General features: G+C 49.4%; 1 protein-coding gene across 1 annotated transcript in view; it reads right to left on the reverse strand.

Moving 5' to 3' along the window:
- Window positions 1-19,624, reverse strand: part of MED13 (mediator complex subunit 13) — a 684,456-nt gene that overhangs the window by 191,422 nt on the left and 473,410 nt on the right. The window lies entirely within an intron of this gene.

Raw genomic sequence — 19,624 nt, forward strand, 5'->3', positions numbered from 1 at the left:
CGACGGTCTTTTTGGATCGACGCCCTTCTTCGGGTCGATAGTTTTCTTTGGATCGACGCCCTTTTTCTGGTTGACAGTCTTTTTCGGATCGACGACTTTTTTGGTTGCCCGGTGTTTTTCGGATTGACTACTTTTTTAGTGTCGGGGCCTGCTTTCGGCTGTGCGGCCGTCTTTGAGCCCTTTTTGGGAAGAGTCTTGCTCGGTCCCGGGGTATCGGAAGGCTTAATAATGGTCTTCGGAGCCGAGCCGTAACTTCTGAAGCAGTGTTTCGGTCGAGGCTAAGGCCTCTTGGCTATGCTTTGACCGGAGCTTTGTCTGGAGGTGGAGGCAGGGTAGGGGCTTTAGTACTCACCGTTTGTGATTGCGGGATTTACATCAGGCCAGTTTGAAGAAACCCTTTTTCTTGGAGGACTGTCTTCTGTAAAAATTGTTTTTAAAGAAAGGCGACTATACGTGGTGTGACTACCTTAAAAAGTATACAGAAGAAGGGTAGTACATTTTAACAAAGGGCAGTAATTCACACACGTAGATGAAATTTTGAAAATTAATAAAAAGCGCCTTAGAACCCTGGTTTTGTTGTATTGTTGTTCTGCACCAAGACACGTAGCCTGCCAAGGCAGTGTGTGTGTCAGGGCACAGGGCCTCTAAGGGTGGCACAATAAGTGCTGCAGCCCTTAGGGGCCTTCTCTGGTCACAGTGCCCTGGGTACCTAGGGTACCATTTACTGTTTACCATTTAGGGCTGACATGTGGCCAGAGATGCCAATTGGGTTTAGGCTTCAATGCAGTTTTAGGGAAGGAACAGAGGCCCTGGGAACCTGATTGGCAGGAGCCCAGGGCACACTCAGTCAAAGCACATCAGCAATTCCGCAAAAAGTGGGGGCATACCATGCAAGAAAGAGGGCACTTTCTCAAAAATACTCCGGCCTGCGCTCCCAATATACCAATTCTGAGGATAGCTTCTACAGGGACTCTTACGAAACAGACTCTGCCCGTGGTTACAATCCGGAGTATAGGAAACTGGTGAATTGTTTAAGGACGGGCGGGAGGTTATTGTCACACACAGATTTTGTAAATGAACAAGGCATCACAGGGTTACTCTTTATGGTACATGCCAACCTGGCCCATTATATTAAATGGTACTGGGTGCCCCAAGGGGCGGAACCAGCCACAAACAAATTTACACATTTATTATATCTTACAGGAACAGGAAGACATTTGACCCGATGGCTTTATCGTAGTACGCCACAAGTGGGAAGAAGACAAAAAGAGACCGCTCACAGATAAGGAACGGAAGGTAATACTGGAATAATCTAAATGAGTATCCTGCTACGCGTTTCAAGTTTATACAATGTATGTTAACACAATGTGCCTTTATAACGCCACACAAACTGCACTTAATCTCTCCCACCATTATAGCTGCCAGCCCCAGATGCAAGGAGCAAGATGCAGATTTAATACACATGCTCTGGTCTTGTAATGGCTTACTTAAGCATTGGGAAACGGTCACAGCAGCACTGAAGGAGGTAGTAGACTATATGGGATGGCATTTGGCTGAAACATGTATACTAGGCTGATATACAGGTCGGAAAGGGCGATAAACAGGCCAAATTTACAGACTAGGCACTCATTTTAGCGAAGAGATGTTTAACTAAGACCGAAAACAACAATGCCCCCCAAGATCCAAACATGGAAGGCAGAGGTTGAACTATGCAGGATGGCAGAGAGCTGAGCCTTTCGCAGGGAGGAGAGCAGAGGACTCATGGAAGAGATCCAACAAAATGCAATAGAATCTATTAGAATACTTTAAAGCAGTGGATACACTAAATACTCCATTGTAAGGACACTAGATAACCCAGTAACGCCTGAAGTTAGACAAGGGCACCACAGATGACACAATCCTTTCTGCCTGAATCTAATGTACTTTTTCTACAGATCACACCACAGACAGTCTGGCTGATAGTCCGAATCAGTCAACCGAAACACACGTATCCCCAATCACATATGCACATACGGCAAGCTTCACCACAATGGTCACCCAATATAGGTTGGTCCACTAACACTGAGATACTATGAGGTACTCATCAGCAAATGGAGAGGGGGATAATCAGTTCTTTGTTCTTCTTTTGTTTGCTTGTTCCTGTTGCATAAGGGACTTTGTTATCTAGTAATGTGATATACTGGAGTGGCCGATAAGACCATTGCCACTGCTCGAACTGAGAGAATACAATCCTATTCAATGTACACAGTAGATCGTAACAGGAATTCATCCTACAATAGCACTATACTGCTTTGTACAATGATTATTGATGACCTCGTATGTACAATTGCAAATAAATACTCACGTAATGACTACATAGATATAAGTAATAAAATATTTGTTTTTTTAAATTCCTACTGAAACAGATCCCTTTATTTGCTGCCACATGGGTGAAAAAACCTGTTAATTCCTCCTGAGTGGCCATATCGCCAGTATGTAATACATGATAGCTTGTCTTATCATCTAGTGCACGCAGTGAGTTTATCACTTCTGTATTTGGTTGGCAGAAAAAGGCAGACAATTGAACAGACTTGTTCACATGGAAGAGCGTCTTGACCTCAGGAACACAGTTAGGGATATTTGTCAAGACTACTCTATCCTTTGTATTTAAAGATAGGGTTCCCGAACAGTTAAGCCACGTAATTTCATAACCAAGTAATGAGGTTTAGTGCTTAACAATATTTCCAATTTTTTTCTGAAGAGAAAAGGAGCATCACCATAGCACTGCAACCAATATAATGGGTAATTAGCCTAAATTCTAGACATTCATCCCATCACCGTGCCAAATCCTGCATGTTTTCTTTGTACATTTTGCTAACATTTCTTTGGGGAAATTTGGCCATTATAATTCATCAATGTCAGTCAAAAGATGGGTACTTTTTAATGGTCGTTCCACACAGTGTATGTTATTAAGTACTTGCAGATACTTCAAGGCCTCAAAACACATTAAATGTAAAACACAGTAAACTGAAAAATAGCTATATAATCATAATGAATGTTTCAAATGCCACCCCCTCATGAAATACTTTTTAGGACGAGCCTAGCAGCGCGCATGCTATGCGAGGCATGTGCATCTCCACTAGAGGCAATGATTACACTCCTTGCTTCCCCCATTTGTGTGCTTTTTGAAATTCCCTTTCTTTCTAGGCTAATTTTCACACTTTTCCCGCCTTTCGGTAAGTGGTTCCCATCCCTGGCGATTGGCCCAGTTTTTATTATTGTTAGTCTATTTCGTTAGGTTTAATTGCACTTCTTTTTCTGTTTGCGTTGGTTCGTGTATTCTGCTTGTTAAATATTGCTGGTATCCTATGCTGCTTATGTTGGATCAGTATGCGCTGCTTCGGTTTTACAAGCACGGCCCCAGTAAACAGAATTTTCACAGTGAGCGGGGACAAACTACCTTTATTCAGTTACATGCATGTACAGAACAAAGGCCGCCACCTGCAATCCGATGCGATCCGCCCACCAAAAAAAACATTGGGAAGCGCCTTTATCCAGACCGCAGGCTTAGAAACTTCTCATAGCTGACCCCATTTCTAATTGGGGAGTGTCCCTTTGATAAAAAAAAGAAGAACGAAAAAAATATATAAGTGACAGAGGGCAGCCAACGGCAGTGCAGCAAGGTATGAAAGGGCATGGCCCCGGAGAAGCTACATATCTGGGAGCACGACCCCTCCCACCCCACTACTGCTGGCCGCCAACACCCAAATCTTAACTTGGCAGTCACCTAGCCGCAGCAACACACTAGCAGGGTAGCCCAGCATGTGCCTGATGCATCCTTTCCTGCATGGATCCGGTGGCAGCAGGGGTGTCCCACCTCATTGCCACAGTACAGGGCTGCCCAAGGTAAAACTCCACAACGTAGGCTTCTATAGACAAGCGCGCCAAAGCACCCCACGTAAATATTCATGTTATAGGTGTGGCATGTATAAACTGCACAAAAACATAGTTTCTTTGCATAATTTGGGAGGCCGCACAGCTTATTTGATCAGGACCGAGGGTCTTCAGAGACAAGGTGCTACAGTTCGCCGTCTTTCCTCACCTGCATGTCTTTAACTTGTTTGTCTTGTGTTTGTGAGATCATTGGCTACAGCAGCCATCTCAGCTGCCAATATTTTACTAGAATATATTCTGTCCACTAAGATCACGAAACCCTCTGTCACTCATGCCTTGCTTATACAAACGGAACCTTTAATACAGCCATACCTCACTTACAACACCACGAGTTAAGAACGACATCTGTTGGTAAGGTTCAGAATGAACTCCTTTTATAGATTGGTTACATTTCCTACTAGAAATAACTGGGCAAAAGCACTTCCCGCTTGTCCCTGTGACGGCCTCTCGCTACAATCCACTCCTCACATCTTATTTTTTTGTACCTTTTATCATAACCTTAGAAAAAAATGGCTTATACCCATACTAAGGAGTACTGGTCTTTGTGAGAAGTTGGCCTGATATATAATGTTCACTATCCTAGTGAGCATTTTGTATCAGTCCAAACAACCCTTATGGTGATTGGTTGTAAGTCAACCTTATAGACCAGCTATCCTAGTAGCGTGGATACGAGCAGTCTTCGGGCTAAACTCTAGAGGGCGTGTTAAGCCAGCTGTTATACCATCACATATACCCCTTGAACACCAAGTGAAAGGACACCACACAAGTGTTATGAAAATAAACAGTGCATTTATTAGAATCACAACAGCCCTGTACTCTTTATGAGGACAGGGTACTAAGCACAAAACAAAACTCTTACGAAAATACTTGAGTTCGCACAATTTACACAAATGCCCGAGGGGCACGGGAAACCATATACTACAAAAGTGGAATGCGAAATTACTAGCAGGTAAGTACTGTACTAATAGGCTTTGGAATCGCTAGGACTTGACTACTGAATCTTCAGATTACTAATAGGAGGCCTAGGGGACTCGGGTGCAGAGTGTGCACTCTCACGCGTGATGCGGGACAAAGTCTATGGTAGCTAGGTTTCACAGAGTTAGTGTTCTCGGGGGAACCCGACCTGGTAGGAGGAAAACGAAAGTGGATTCTGACCCTTGGATAGTGAGGCTATGCTGGGGCACCGAAATGCCGAAGTTTCCTAGCCCAGGGGCTGCAGCTGCATAGGTCTCAAAAGACGTCGGGAATCCTCGTAGACGGACCAGGAGCCTGAAGAAAGAAGTTGCTGGCAGGCGACCAGTGAAGAGAGTTAGAGTGATCCAAGCCTGTGGATCGTAGATGGAAGACACCTGAAAGCAGAGGGGACCAAGTTCGTGACCACTAGCCAGTAGTCAGGTGGCACCAGGAGGGCACCGGATGGTAGTCACCTCGACTAGGTGAGTGGGTGACGCTGTGCTCTGCAGATCTCACGGACCAGGAGGCGTTGTCGGCGACCAGGATGGAGGTGCGAGCTGTCCCACGATGGATGAAGCGGTCGACGTCGCTGGACCCAGGATTCGGGCAACAAGTCTTGGCTAATTCAAGCCCACGCGGTGGACTCAAAATGGCGTCTGGAGTGGACCAGGAGGGTCCGGGGTGCTCCTCTTTTGGAAGGGAGCAAGGGCCAGTCTGGAGCAACCAGACCAGCAGCAGTGATGTCGTTGGGCGTCGTTAAGAAGGCCACAAGCCAGCGGGCTAGTAGCCAAACAACGCGGTGAGCAGCAAAAAGCAGAAGGGCCCCACGCAGATCGTGGAGATGCTGGGAGGCTGAACTTCGGTGCTGGAGCTGCTCAGGGTCGGGGCTTCTCGGACCCTAAAGCACTCACCAGAGGATCCCTCGGCGGTCGTGCTGGAAAGAAGTCGTGCAGTCTTGAAGATGGCCGGTCCCTCGAGGTCTCGTCGCACCCACGGTTCTCAGCTTCGCTGTAGAGGTGGGTAGAGGTCAGAGGTGCCAGGGAAGCCGGTTCTCGTCGAGCTGGGCAGTCGGATTCCGGAGGAAGGACTTACAGCAGACCGCAGTGTTCTTAAGATGGTGCCTGCGGATGCAGGGTGACTACTCCTTGGTCACAAGGGAGAATCTTGAAGAAGAAATCTTGAAGTCCTTTCGTAGAAAGTCGTGTCTTGATTCCAAAGATGATCTAATTTGGAAGGGTCCCCGCTCTTGCCTTTATCCTAAAGAAAGGGGTGGGTACGCGACTAGGTCCTGCCCTAGGGGTGGGACCAGGAAGGGGGGTGGTTACACCCCTCTCCCATGCCGGACTTTCCCCAGGCCAGGGGCTGGTGTGCCCCTGGAACTGGTTCTAGCCGGCAGATGCGTAGTGAGCACCGGGGTGCCACTCAGCAGTCACCTTCCTGTAAAGCCCTGCCTACCCAGGATACACAAAACCCTGTCTGGGATGGTGCTAGCACCGCCCCTGACAGGAAACCCTTTGTCCAAGCTCTCCTCGCTGGAAGGACTCCCAGCAGCAGGAGGTCAGACTCGTGTCTGTGGTGGCAGCATCCATTTTGTGGAGCTGAGGCTTCGTTTAACTTATTTATTTATTTATTTTATAGCATTTATAAGGCGCACAGCTACCCACAAAGGGTTTCCCGGCGCCGAATTTAACAAAAACACAGGGCACAGCTAGAGAGTGAACAAATCTGAAGGCAGTTATTTGTAGAACAACCAGGTTTTTACGCTTTTCTTAAAGCTCCTGTAGTTTTCTTCTTTGCGTATTTGAATGGGCAGTGTGTTCCAACCGGGGTTCACAGTTACATACATGTCGTGTCCCCCTAGAAGGGTGGAATGCTAACCCCGTCGCCAGAATTGGCGAGGGGTTAGTATTCCAATTCGTATGACACCTTACTCGACATGTTTTGATAAAGCAATACCAAAGATAGCATTTAACCGCGAGGATTATAATGCACTTAAGAGTATATGGTATGCGTTATCATGGAACAGCTATTAGGACTTGGTTCCGCAAGCTGCAAACGGGCTCAGCTCATGCCAGAGCACCATTTCACACGATTCCAAGCACTCGGCCTTCAGGATTGTCAAGGCCTGCCATAGGAGTGACTGATAGGAATCTGTGTGTCCATTTTTAGGGTTAGATATAGGTATACTATATCTAAAGCAAAGGGTGATTACACCACCTTGCCCCAGCTGTCGTGCAGCCAGTTGTGTCAGATTTAGATGGACATCCAGGGGTGGCATAATACATGCTGCAGCCCCTGGTAGGCCCTGGGTACACCTATGCCCTGAGTTACAGGGTCTGATAAGGTGGCCCAGTACCAATTGGATAATGCACCTAAGGTACACATGTCAATTTAGTGAGAGAACAGCTAGGCTGTGGGTCTGATTGGCAGGCCCACAGCCAGGGAAAGTCGTAAACCAGTGAAACAAAAGCAAAAAAATCTGGGTGATCATAGGATTGCAGACCCTACTCTCCTACAGTCTTAAACAATATCGTCCAGCATTGCTTTTTTTACAATTGTTACAGGGTGAGCGGTTGGTTTTCCTAGTGGCGAACTTCCTTAAATTTGTTGTCCGCCATCGTTTGACCCTAGAGTGCTCACTGTAAAATATTGAAACCTGAATTTTAATGGTATAACAAGTAATCCTTAGACATTTGTGAAAATTCAACTTGCAGGTTGCCAATCGAATAACATTTTATCTTGTAAATATTATACTTTTTAACTGTATTATAAATGGCTATACGATTGTATTTATTTATGAATATATGTATGTTTTGTAATGTATGCTTTTATGATTTGCAACCAAAATCGAAATAAAGCAATATTGAATTGAAAATTGAATACTAGAATATATTCTGTCCACTGACGGTTTTCTGTTTCATATGTTGGATGTGTTTGTTGCTCATTTTTGTTACGTCATCACTTAAAAAGACAAAGATCCAAAAACGCACTCCAAAGACAAGCAGGCTGGATTTCAGATTTTAAAACAGAAAAGTAACATAGGTGAGTCCAAATGCATTCTAGTCCCGTAAAGTTTTCTTTTTATGATTCAGCGTGAAAAGCAGACAGACACCCTCATGACACCTGCTTTGAGTTGTGCAGCGGGAGTAATTCACCATTGTGGCTGCTTAGTTAAAATGACCCTCTTTCTCATAGCCCCCTCTTTTCCAGGTCTACAGTGGTCTACAGTGCAGGCATGCCTGGAGCTGGCATCAAAGTTGCCCTTGCCCTATAGTCATCGAGAATTAAATGTAGAGTTAACCAAATAAATTATGGGGATCACACATGTTGCCACTGTCAATCAGAGGTTTCTGGGATTCAAAACACCTCACAAGTATAGTAAGAGGCCACTAAAGCAGCATTTTGTCACCATGTACAGCCAGGCTTGGAGTAAGTTGAAACCCAGAAACCTATTCCACTTTTCACCTCCTGTCTGGTTATACCCTGTCTGCCCCCCCTCCCCCAACCTTTGTTATGTGAATAGTGGTTACTACAATTTGTAAGGTTCCCTAGCGCTCTCGGAATCTGAGCTCCCCTATCGGCTCTGGTTAATAGTACACAAAGCCAAAGTGGTCTGCTGATATTGGTATTTGGTTACATTTCAGGCTTAGAGATTTGTCACTGTGGATGGTGGTAGGTGAAGTGAGCTTAGGCTGGAGTCTGGCCAGTGATTGACCACATTCTGACAGGGTCAGTGTAACGTATTAGGTGTACAGACGCATATATTGAATGGCCCCTACGGCAGCGATATCCTCCAAAGACAGTTACTTTATATTGGCTTGGAACTAAATGTGCAGCACCAGTGTGTCTACTAGGAATTAAAACATTAGGTCAGGGTCTCTGACCTGATGTTATCCTCCTCTTCAAATCATCTGCTCAATGTCTGCCAGTGCCACCCTACAACTCGAAATGCCTGTGCTATTCTCGGCTTATCAATGGAAACAGTCCAGAATTCTAACACCGACTGCAGCACTGACCTTTGTGCTCAAGTAGCCTCTTTCCACCCGCACCCCTTCGGGTGCATTAAACCTGCTTAGTGAACGTCAGGGCTCAGCAAGTTATTCAAATCATTATACAAAAAAGATGCAAGAGCGCTAGAACACCACCACTAGCCGCAAGCAGGTATTATTTTACGGACTGCGGATACTCTCTGAAGCCTCACCTACTGTTGCCTGGGTATGGTAACCATTTAAAAGCATTAATGCATTTTTTGTAATTATACAATGTACATTTTTTAAACAATGTTACCCAAACTCAGTGTTTATTATGCATGGAAACAGCTTTAATCAAATAAAGCATACCATTTTTTCACATGAACCTTTCATTTTGTGGCAAAGATGCACAAGTTACTACTTGTGTAACGATATATCTGTAAGAGACATTAGTTCGTGATAGATTCCTTACCTTAGAATATCCCCAGGCGTCAGACTGGATCCGGAAATTTTTGCGTAGCAATACCCCTGCGCGTCGGTAGGCGTCGTCTGCGGCTCCGCGTCCGTCGTCGGCGTCGTTAGCTCTGGAATGACATCCTCGGAGTACTTAAACGTCGCCCATTCGCGCTGACGTCAGTTCTGATACACAGCTTTTCAGTGCCAGATACGCAGAGCCATGATAGAACCAACACTGGTGCCATGAAACTAGGGCCCTGAAAGGGGATGACCTTAACCCTAGATATCGGTTCGCAGAACGGGGAGGATGGGTGGGTCGGTAAGGAATCTATCACTAACTAATGTCTCTTACAGATATATCGTTACACAAGTAGTAACTTGTGCATCTGAAAGACACGTTAGTGATAGATTCCTTACCTTAGAATAGATACCCCAGCAATACCAACCCCGGTGGTGGGTCTGCGAACCAATAATCACACCAGAAAGTCCTGGAGGACGGAACGGCCAAAGAAGCCATCCCTCCGGACTTGACTGTCCAGGCAGTAGTGTCTTGCGAACGTGTGCAGCGAGGCCCACGTAGCTGCCTGGCAAATGTCCTATAAGGGGACTCCTCGGCCCAAGGCAGTTGTTGTTGCCGTGGCTCGAGTGGAATGAGCCCGCAATCCAGCAGGGGGCTCCTTTTTGGCCATGGAGTAACATGCCTGAATACACAAGATGATCCACAGCGAAATGGTCCTCTTGTGTACCGCCTTTCCCTTCTTCGCGCCCACGTAACCAACAAAGTGTTGGTCAGCCACCCGGAACTGGCGTGTGCTATCTAGGTAATAAGAGAGCGCACGTTTTGGGTCCAGACGGTGGAGCCTCTCTTCCTCATTCGAGGAATGCGGAGGCGGAAAGAAGGTGGGCAAGGTAATGGACTGCCCGATGTGGAAGGCCGTGACAACCTTGGGCAGACAGGAAGGTCTTGTCCGCAACAAAACCTTGTCCGGATGAAAAGAGGAAAGGTGGAGTAGAAGAAAGAGCCTGGAGCTCACTCACTCTCCTGGCAGAGGTGATGGCAACCAGGAAAGAAGTCTTCAGGGTAAGAAGACGGAGAGGACAGTTATGGAGCGGCTCAAAGGGAGCACACATTAGATAAGTGAGTACAAGATTCAAGTCCCACTGGGGCATCACAAAGGGAACAGGAGGGAACATGTGTGTGATGCCCTTTAGAAATCTATTTACAATGGGGGACTTGAATAAGGAAGGCTGATCAGGTAGCCGTAAGAAGGCAGAAAGAACAGAAAGGTACCCCTTAAGAGTGCCTAGAGCAGAGCCCTGCTGGGCAAGGGAAAGAAGGAAGAGTAGAACTTCAGAAAGGGGTGCAGAGAGAGGGTCCACAGCCTTTGCTGTGCACCATGCCACAAATCTGTTCTACCTGCAGGCGTATACCGACTTTGTGGAGGGACGCTTGGCTGCCAGAATGAGATCACAGACTTCAGGAGGCAAGTCAAATGGCCTCAACTGCCGCCACTCAATCTGCAAGCTTGTAGGTGGAGACTGGACAGATTCGGGTGCAGGACCGTCCCCTGCTGCTGCGACAGAAGGTCCTCCCGAAGAGGCAGACGAATCGGGGGATCGACTGACATGCTGAGTAGCTCGGGATACCAGTATCTTCGTGCCCAGTCCGGAGCCACAAGGATCACCTGGGCCCGGTCGCGCCTGATCTTCTTCACCACTCTGGACAGAAGTGGTATAGGCGGAAAGGCGTACAATAGACCGCAACTCCAATCGCGGCGAAAAGCGTCTCCGAGCGAGTGCCGCCTTGGAAATTCCAACGCGCAGAACTGATGACATTGCGCGTTCTCTTCTGTGGCGAATAGATCTAATCAAGGCTCTCCCCATTGCTGAAAGAGGCCTTGCGCCACGTCCGAGTTTAGATGCCACTCGTGATCCATCCTGCACCGACGGCTGAGTTCGTCCGCCCTGGCATTCAGAGAGCCTGCCAGGTGTTGAACCACCAGGGTCACGCCCTGATGTTCCAGCCACTGCCAGAGGCGCAGAGCCTCCTGGCATAGGGTCCACGACCCTACCCGCCTTGTTTGTTGCAATACCATATGGCGGTGGTGTTGTCCGTGAACACCTGCACGACACTCCCCCGGACAGAGGGGAGGAATGCCTTCAGTGCTAGACGAATCGCCCGCAGCTCCAAAAGGTTGATATGGAGCCGGGACTCCGCTGGAGACCAGAGGCCTCTGATCTCCGCCTCTCCCATGTGGCCTCCCCAGCCCTGGAGGGACACGTCCGTCACAACCACGTGCTCCGGGTGGGGTAGGGAGAGGGATCTGCCACTGACCCAGTCGCGGTCCGTGAGCCACCACTGCAGTTGTCTCGCAGTGCCCTCCGAGATCAAGACATGATCGGACAGGTTGCCTTGATGCTGGGCCCACTGAAACTTCAGGTCCCACTGCAGAGCCCGCATCCGCCACCTGGCGTGATGCACCAGAAGGATGCAGGAGGCCATCAGCCCCAGAAGCCGCAGCGTCAACCTGATTGAGACTCGTGATAACGGATGGAAGATGGGAATCAGAGCCTGTATATCCTGAACCCGCTGTTCGGGAGGGTAAACCCGAAACTGCGCCGAGTCGAGAACCGCTCCAATGAAGAGGAGCTTCTGAGAGGGACACAGGTGTGACTTCAGCACATTGATGGAGAACCCCAGCAAATGCAGGAGGTCAGCCGTAGTCTGGAGGTGGCTGACGACTGTCTGGGGCGAGCCCGCCTGCAACAACCAGTCGTCTAGGTAGGGGAAGACTGACACCCCTAACCTGCGCAGATGAGCTGCGACCACCGCCATCACCTTCGTGAACACCCGTGGGGCGCTTGTAAGGCTGAAGGGGAGCACGGTAAGCTGAAAGTGCTCTTGGCCTTCTGTGAACCGCAGGTAACGCCGGTGGCCCGGCAGGACGGGGATGTGGAAATAAGCGTCCTGCAAGTCCAACGCTACCAGCCAGTCGTCCGGGTCCAGGGCAGCTAGGACCTGAGCCAAAGTCAGCATCTTGAACTTCTCCTTCCGGAGGAAGCCGTTGACGTTCCGCAGGTCCAAGATAGGGCGTAGGCCCCCTTTGCCCTTCTTGGGCACCAGAAAGTAGTGGGAGTAACATCCACACCCTACTTCTGGCCCAGGAACGCGCTCGATGGCCCCCTTGGCCAAGAGGGCCATGACTTTCTCTTGCAGAAGTTGCAAGTGATCCCCCGACACGCGGTGGCATTGCGGTGGCATGGATGGAGGCGTCGCCTCGAAGGGGAGGGAGTAGCCCCTTCGGATGATCTGCAGCACCCACCTGTCTGACGTGATAGTGCACCAGTGGGAGAGGTGATGGCGAACCCTGCCTCCCACAGGCGTCACATGGGCCTGAAAACTCGGAAGGTTTTGAGGCGGGTGCTGTGGACTAGAGGTTTCCACGGCCGCCACCGCGCTGTTGAACATTTTGTGGCGCGTGGCAGGCAGCACGTGTGGGGACGCCCATTTCGTGGCCGCGAAAGGCACCCGTTTGCTGGCATGGGGCCGAGAGGTTTAAAGACTTGGCCGTAGCCCTGGAGTCCTTAAAACGGTCCAGCGCATGGTCTGCCTTGTCGCCGAAGAGGCGACGGCCATCAGACGGCATGTCCAGAAGTGTGGCCTGGACATCGGCCGAGAAGTTGGCGGACCTTAACCAGGCGTGGCGTCGAACCACCACCGTCGTTGCCATTGCCCTGCCCAGTGAGTCCGTTGTATCCAGCCCACACCGGATGGAATAACGTGCTGTATCTCGGCCCTCCGAAAGGGTTTGGGCGAGTTTAGCCCGGACCTCCTCCGGACATTGTGGCAGTACGTCCGCAACCGCGTCCCACAGAGTGTGGGTGTAGCGGCCCAAGAGACAGGCGGTATTGACAGACCGCAGCCCTAAGCTTACAGACGAGAACAACTTCTTCCCGAACTGTTCGTATCTCTTGGATTCCCGGTCGGGCAGGGCTGACGGGAATGCGGTCTGGGAATTGGAGGCCTGGATGACCAGGCTCTCGGGGGTGGGATGGGTGGACAAAAAGCATGGGTCGCCCGGGGCGGGGCGGTAGCGTCTGGCCACGTTCCTATCCACAGGCGGGCCTGTGGCGGGCATGGACCAAGTGCCCACAAGAACGTCACACAAAGCCTCATTGAACGGCAGCAGAGGCTCGCCGGAGCTTGACTGCTGTTTGAGGACCTCAGTGAGGAGGTTAGTCCTCACGGCCGCGACGGGGAGCTCAAGGTGTAAGGCCTTCGCTGCCTTCGTCAACACTACACTATATGTAGACCCCTCCTCCGAAGCCACAGTCGGAGGGGAGACAAATCCAGCGTCTGGCGATGTGTCAATACCACTGGCCTCCCCAAGCTCATATGTCCAGTCCTGTTGAGACTGGCACTCCAGTGCCAGAGGGTCCTCAGACCCCTCCCAATCCTCCTCATCAACCGTTTTCTGTAAAACAGAATTAGTAGACGGGGCCTCCTCATGGAAATAAAAATCTCCAAAGGCCGTCGGAAGCGGCGCGCAGCGGCGCCAGAGTCGAACCGTAGGGAACATGGGGGACGGCGTCCACAGTGGGCGCCGGGGGCGACACCCGTGGGGCCGGCGCCGTTGAGGTCGACCGGCAATGACCTGGATCCGGAAGCGGATCCAGTGAGGTCCTGCGGCGCCGGGACTGAAGTCGCCGGCGGCGTCGAAGCACCCGACGGCGTCGGGGCCGAAGCACCCGACCCGCTAGGGCCTCCAGTCGGGACCGCTTGGCCCGAAGGCGCCATGGAACCTGACTGAGGAGGGAGGGACCTCATGGCCATGAGGTACTGCTCGATCTCCTCCGGCGTCGCGCCGTGCCCAGGGACCCGAAGGTGTGGGGCAGGCGGCGACGCATGCGACTCCTGCGGAGCCGCGTGGGCGGTGTCGCCCGAGCCCCCGGCCGCATCGTGCGAGCGTCGGGGTGGGTCGGATGAACGATGACGTCTCTCCGACCGACCGGTGTCTACTGCCGGAGCTGCGATGACTCCGACCCCGCGACCTGTCCCTCGACCTCCCGTGGGACCGGGACCTGGAGTGCAGCGGGGCCGACTGCTGGAGCTTGAGCCGCTTGCGGGACCGCTCCCACCTAGCCTTCGACGTCAGGGTCCGGCAGTCGGAGCAGGTGCGGTCGTCGTCATCGAGGCCTAAGCACTTTAGGCACCGGCGATGGGGGTCCGTGACCGACATAAGTCGGTCGCACTTCGAGCAGGGTTTGAACCCGGGCATCCCTACCAGCACCGACAGAGTCGAAGACTCAAAGAAAGAGAATGATCAAAAGTTCAGTCAAAAAATGACTAGGGGTAGAGCTTCTCCGGATCTGCGCTAGCTGGTGCGGAAAAAAGAAGAACTGACATCAGCGCGCATGGGCGGCGTCCAAGTACTCTGACGACGTCATTCCGGCGCTAACGACGCCGACGACTGACGCGAAGCCGCAGACGACGCCTACCGACGCGCAGGGGTATTGCTACGCAAACATTTCCGGATCCAGTCTGACGCCTGGGGATATTCTAAGGTAAGGAATCTAATGCGCCGCCATCTATTCAAAGTGCCGAAAATGGCTTTTTAAGATACTTGTTTTAGCTTCCTCATGGTACGTCAGTATTTAACTGCCATGCAGAATTAGGTATGGAACATATTTCTAACCTAATAAAACTACAACCTATCCTACTCTGGCATAGAGTATGGACTGAAGAAGCCTTGGGTCTTAGCCGGGAAATTATATAGGATGCTATGGCCCTCGATAATGCAAAACATATCCCATGGCTAGCATATGTAAAGAAGACCCATACTGATTTTCAAAGACCAGAATTGTACAATAACCCTGAATCAAACAGTGGGCTACCCAGAAAAGAAGTAAAAGGAATATGTATGAAAACTTTGAAATGCTAAGATGTGCAGGTGAATGTACAAAAGTTACCGTAATCCAACACCAAATGACTCTGACCTGCCAGTTGATCCAACCTTATCTATCTATTTGCACTGTTGGTTTTGATCGTTTTATACTGACTAGGTTTAGATTCGAATTATTCCATCGCCTGGTAACCTTTCCATTAAAAAATGACTGGTCGAGAAATCTGGAACTTGGCGCATGTGATAATTTGTCTTTACAATCCACATTCCACTTGATTTTATTTTGTAAATACTATGATATTGAACGCAGAAGATGGATCAAACAATATTTGAGACAGGAACGCTGGTCTACATTGTCGCTAATAACCCTAAGTTTACAACAATTAGAAAATGAGAAATGTAGTTTGGTTATGACTGGTTTTTTAAAGAGTATCTTGAGGAAGCGGAAACTATTGATAACTGATTAATGAATTTGATTGATATAACTTAACATGTAAATGCTTTACTCTGATAATGTACCAATGTAATACTTTTTTAATGGTTTTTACGGTTGAGTACTATTTATCTATTATGAAACGATGTATATATATCTATGTAGCTTTTATGATATTTTTTGTTAAAATCGAATAAAGCATTTTTCTGGTCTGGTGTCCTGCAAGTCCAACGCTACCATCCAGTCTCCAGGGTCGAGGGCAGCAAAGACCCGAGCCAGAGTCAGCATCTTGAACTTCTCCTTCTGGAGGAAGCGATTGACGTCCTGTCCCGGGAACAGTCCCTGAACCTCGAGCGGTGGTGGGACGATGCCGGGCCTCCATCAGTTTCAGGGGCAGCTCCCTCAAGGAATTAGGGGCCATGGCTCCACAATCCTGGCAAGCCTGGGAATCGTGATCATTCTCCAGGCAGTAGAGGCAAACATCGTGAGGGTCCGCCACCAACCTATTTTGACGGTAGGCCCCCGCAGGACTTAAATCCAGGCATCCCTACTTGCACCAGAGAAAACCAACACGAGACAAAAGTCTCAAAAAGATAGTCAAAAAGTGACTAAGGTACGTGCTCTATCCGGATCTGCGCTTGCTGGCGCGGAAAAAGAAATAACTGACGTCAGCGCGCAGGGGTGGCGCCTAAGTAGTCTCTGTGACGTAATCTCGGCGCATACACACCAGCGATCTATCACTAACGTGTCTCTTTCAGATCTCAGCTTACCTCCTTCTGACAACCCTGCCCAGCACCACCCTGTCAGGCTAAGAGATTACATAACATCACAGCTATTGTGTTTTTACAAATATCTGTGGTTAAAGAGCTGGTGTGCGAGCTGGGAAGTTAATGGGTAGAAATCACACACTGACATATCTCCTCCAAATTATACAAACTGCATAGGTGCAGGTATTACTGAAAAACGTTCTAAAACTTGCCTTAGCATTGTGCTTCGCATTTTTTATTTCAGGCGAGGCGCCAAAAGTAAGGTACTCTGGAGAAGACTTGTCTACTAACACACATGCAAGCGAGAAGCATGGTGCAGGCTATATAAACACTGTACCAGTGCTCTCCTTGAGGGTAACTTTGAATACAGTGCATGGGCTCCTAATAAAAATTGCACATAAAATTATCACATTTTTCTAGTGTGAAAGGTTGGGACACACTGAATAAGCTTAGAAGTTATGACATGTGGTGCAAGCACCAGCATCTTTTCTGTTGTACGTTACTTAAAGGTCCATGCCAGAGGAGTGCTGGTCTCCTTGCTAGTTGCTGCTTGGTATTGGATGCCTTGCCACTTTCCTCCCCCGAGGAGGCCTGGAATGGAACTGGGAGGAATTGGATACTGGGCCACATCTAAGAGCTTTGAGGAGAGGTGAGGCCAAGGCTGCCTGGGTTGTGGTCTTAGGACAGAGAGGTTGTGCGTCTGCTGGTTTTACATTGATTTGTCTACTTAGGAACCTTCAAGATGGGACACATTCTTTAAAATGCAGCGCTTTTGCAGTGTCTTACACACTTTTTTCCTGCACAAAACCTATTCACTCTTTCTTTCACTCCCAGTGTCTAGTAATTGTGTAGCTCTTCAATACCTGGCAGCACAGCACCCAGGATAACTTATAATGTCCAAAAGGCGAGACTTATTGGCTATGCCAGTGCTTGTTTATTGCACTAATTATGGGATTTGACAAAACACAGGACCAGCCAATTTTATAAATGAGGGGACTTGTTTGGAATTAATCCACCCTTATTACAGATATTAATATATTTATAGCAGGACACTAGCACTGAAATACATTGTTGATCTGTCCCATGAAATACAAATTGTTCAGGCATTTTACCAATTTCCCTACTCAGAATGTGTCACAGTGTACCCGTTTCATTATCTGAAACCTGTGCTTTTGCCATTACAAAACATTTAGATGTATAATGGGGTAGGGCACCTGGAATTTTTTTGTTACAGGCAATGGAACTAGTAATATTTGAAATATTTTAGTTGAATCATTTTATGGTTTAAATCTTTTATTGAGTTTTCACAAAAGACATAGCAACCAGACCCAATCGTGTCAAACATATACAGAGTGGTAAGCTTCCAGGTTAGATGAATAAGCATGTCCATCAGTTTGAAAAAGCCTTTCTGTGCTGTGGGCCGTTAGGAACCTCCCGAACCAACCCAACAGAACCCTCCCCCCTCCCGAAACAACCCAACAAACCCCCCCCCCCCGCCCGCCCCCTTTGTCCACAAAACAAACAACAAAAGAAAAAAAAGAAGGGGAAGAAAGGGCTGATAAAAGGGAAGAAGTGAGTCAGTGAGCGAGAGTAGGATCTGCACGTGGCTTCTGTGTACGCTTGGATGCCTGTCTCTCTGCGATAGGGGTGTCCGCCAATCTGAGAAGGCGGAGGTATCGGGGGCAACTCATCTCTCTGAGATTAGTTTCTTTTCTGAGGTACGGGTGACTAGCCACTTCTCGTAGGGGGTTAGAAGTCGTTTTGCTCCGAGGCGAACCTCCGGATGAAGTGCCCAGTGACGCACCTGCAGGTAGGAAAGCCGCTGTCTTCCGGGATGCCATAATTCTCCTTCAGTTGTGGGAAGGAGGGAATACCTTCCAGATTAAAAAGGTGCCCCAGTGCCCTGCAGGGGGATTGCTTCCAGGCTGCAAAAGCCTTGTGGTCAAGTCCTGGAGTAAAGTCGGGGTTTGCAAAAAGCGGTGTCAGTGGGGAAGGGAATGAGGTCGGCTCGTGTTTGGTCGCGGCCCGATCCCATATTTCCATAACTGTGCCCGTGATCTGGGACGCGTAGAGGTTGCGTGGCCTGTGGTGCTTAGGGAGAAAGGGAATCCCCTGGAGGGGTCTGCCTGCTACCGCCTGGTCTTGGAAGAGCCAAACCTTTCCAGACTCCAGTTGATACCATTCCACCAGGTATCGGAGTTGCACTGCGTTAAAGTAGAGTTGGATGTCCGGAACGCCCATGATCGGGTGGGAGGATTGCTAGGTCATGTTTAAAGCGGGGATGTCGTCCCTGCCAGATAAAGCGTGCGAGGTCAGATTGCGTTTGTTGGATCCAGCCTATCGGAGGCCGTAGGGGCAGAGTCTGGAACAGATAAAGTATCTGCGGCAACAGGGTCATTTTTGTGGCGGCCATTCTCCCTAGCCATGAGAGGGAGTGGCACTTCCAGCACCGGAGTTCCTTGCAGAGCTGCGAGCTAAGTCTGGTGTAGTTCGCCTCAACAGTCGCTGGAATGGTGGGGCCCAGAAGGATGCCGAGATATGAGACTGTGGAGCAGGACCATTGCACATCATGCTCTTCTTGGACCTCTGCCCACGTCTCCGGTGCCAGGGAAACGTTAAGGGCAGTTGATTTATCAGAGTTGATTTTGAATCCGGAGGCAAGGCCAAAGTCGTGGAGTTCAATAAAAAGCGCACAGAGGGATTGGACCGGCTCGGTGAGGAAGAGTAGAATATCGTCTGCGAATAGGCTGATTTTGTGAACGTCGCTGCCGAAGGGAATGCCTTTGATGAGGGCATGTTGCCGGATCCGCTGCGCCAACGTTTCCATGTAGAGGGCGAATAAGATAGTTGAGAGGGGGCAGCCCTGTCGGGTCCCCCTGCCAATCGGGAAGCGGGAAGAAGTGTGACCGTTGACCCGGACAGATGCAGTGGGTCGCCTGTAGCAGTTGAGGATGCGAGAGCACAGGACGTCCCCTAGGCCGAAGTGACGTAGCACCAGTTCCAGATAAGGCCAGTGCACCCTATCAAACGCTTTTTCGGCGTCGATAGTGAGGAGCATACAGTCTGGCCGTGTGCGTGAGCCAGCTTCAATGAGGTGGAGGACCCTCCTCGTGTTGTCGCTGGTCTGCCGTTGCGGTATAAAGCCTGCTTGGTCAGGTTCGACCAGTTGTGGCATGTAAGGTGCAAGCCGGCTTGCTAGAATCCCGG

This window comes from Lissotriton vulgaris, chromosome 2_1 (genome assembly GCF_964263255.1).
Source record: "Lissotriton vulgaris chromosome 2_1, aLisVul1.2, whole genome shotgun sequence".
NCBI classification, from domain to species: Eukaryota; Metazoa; Chordata; class Amphibia; order Caudata; family Salamandridae; genus Lissotriton; species Lissotriton vulgaris.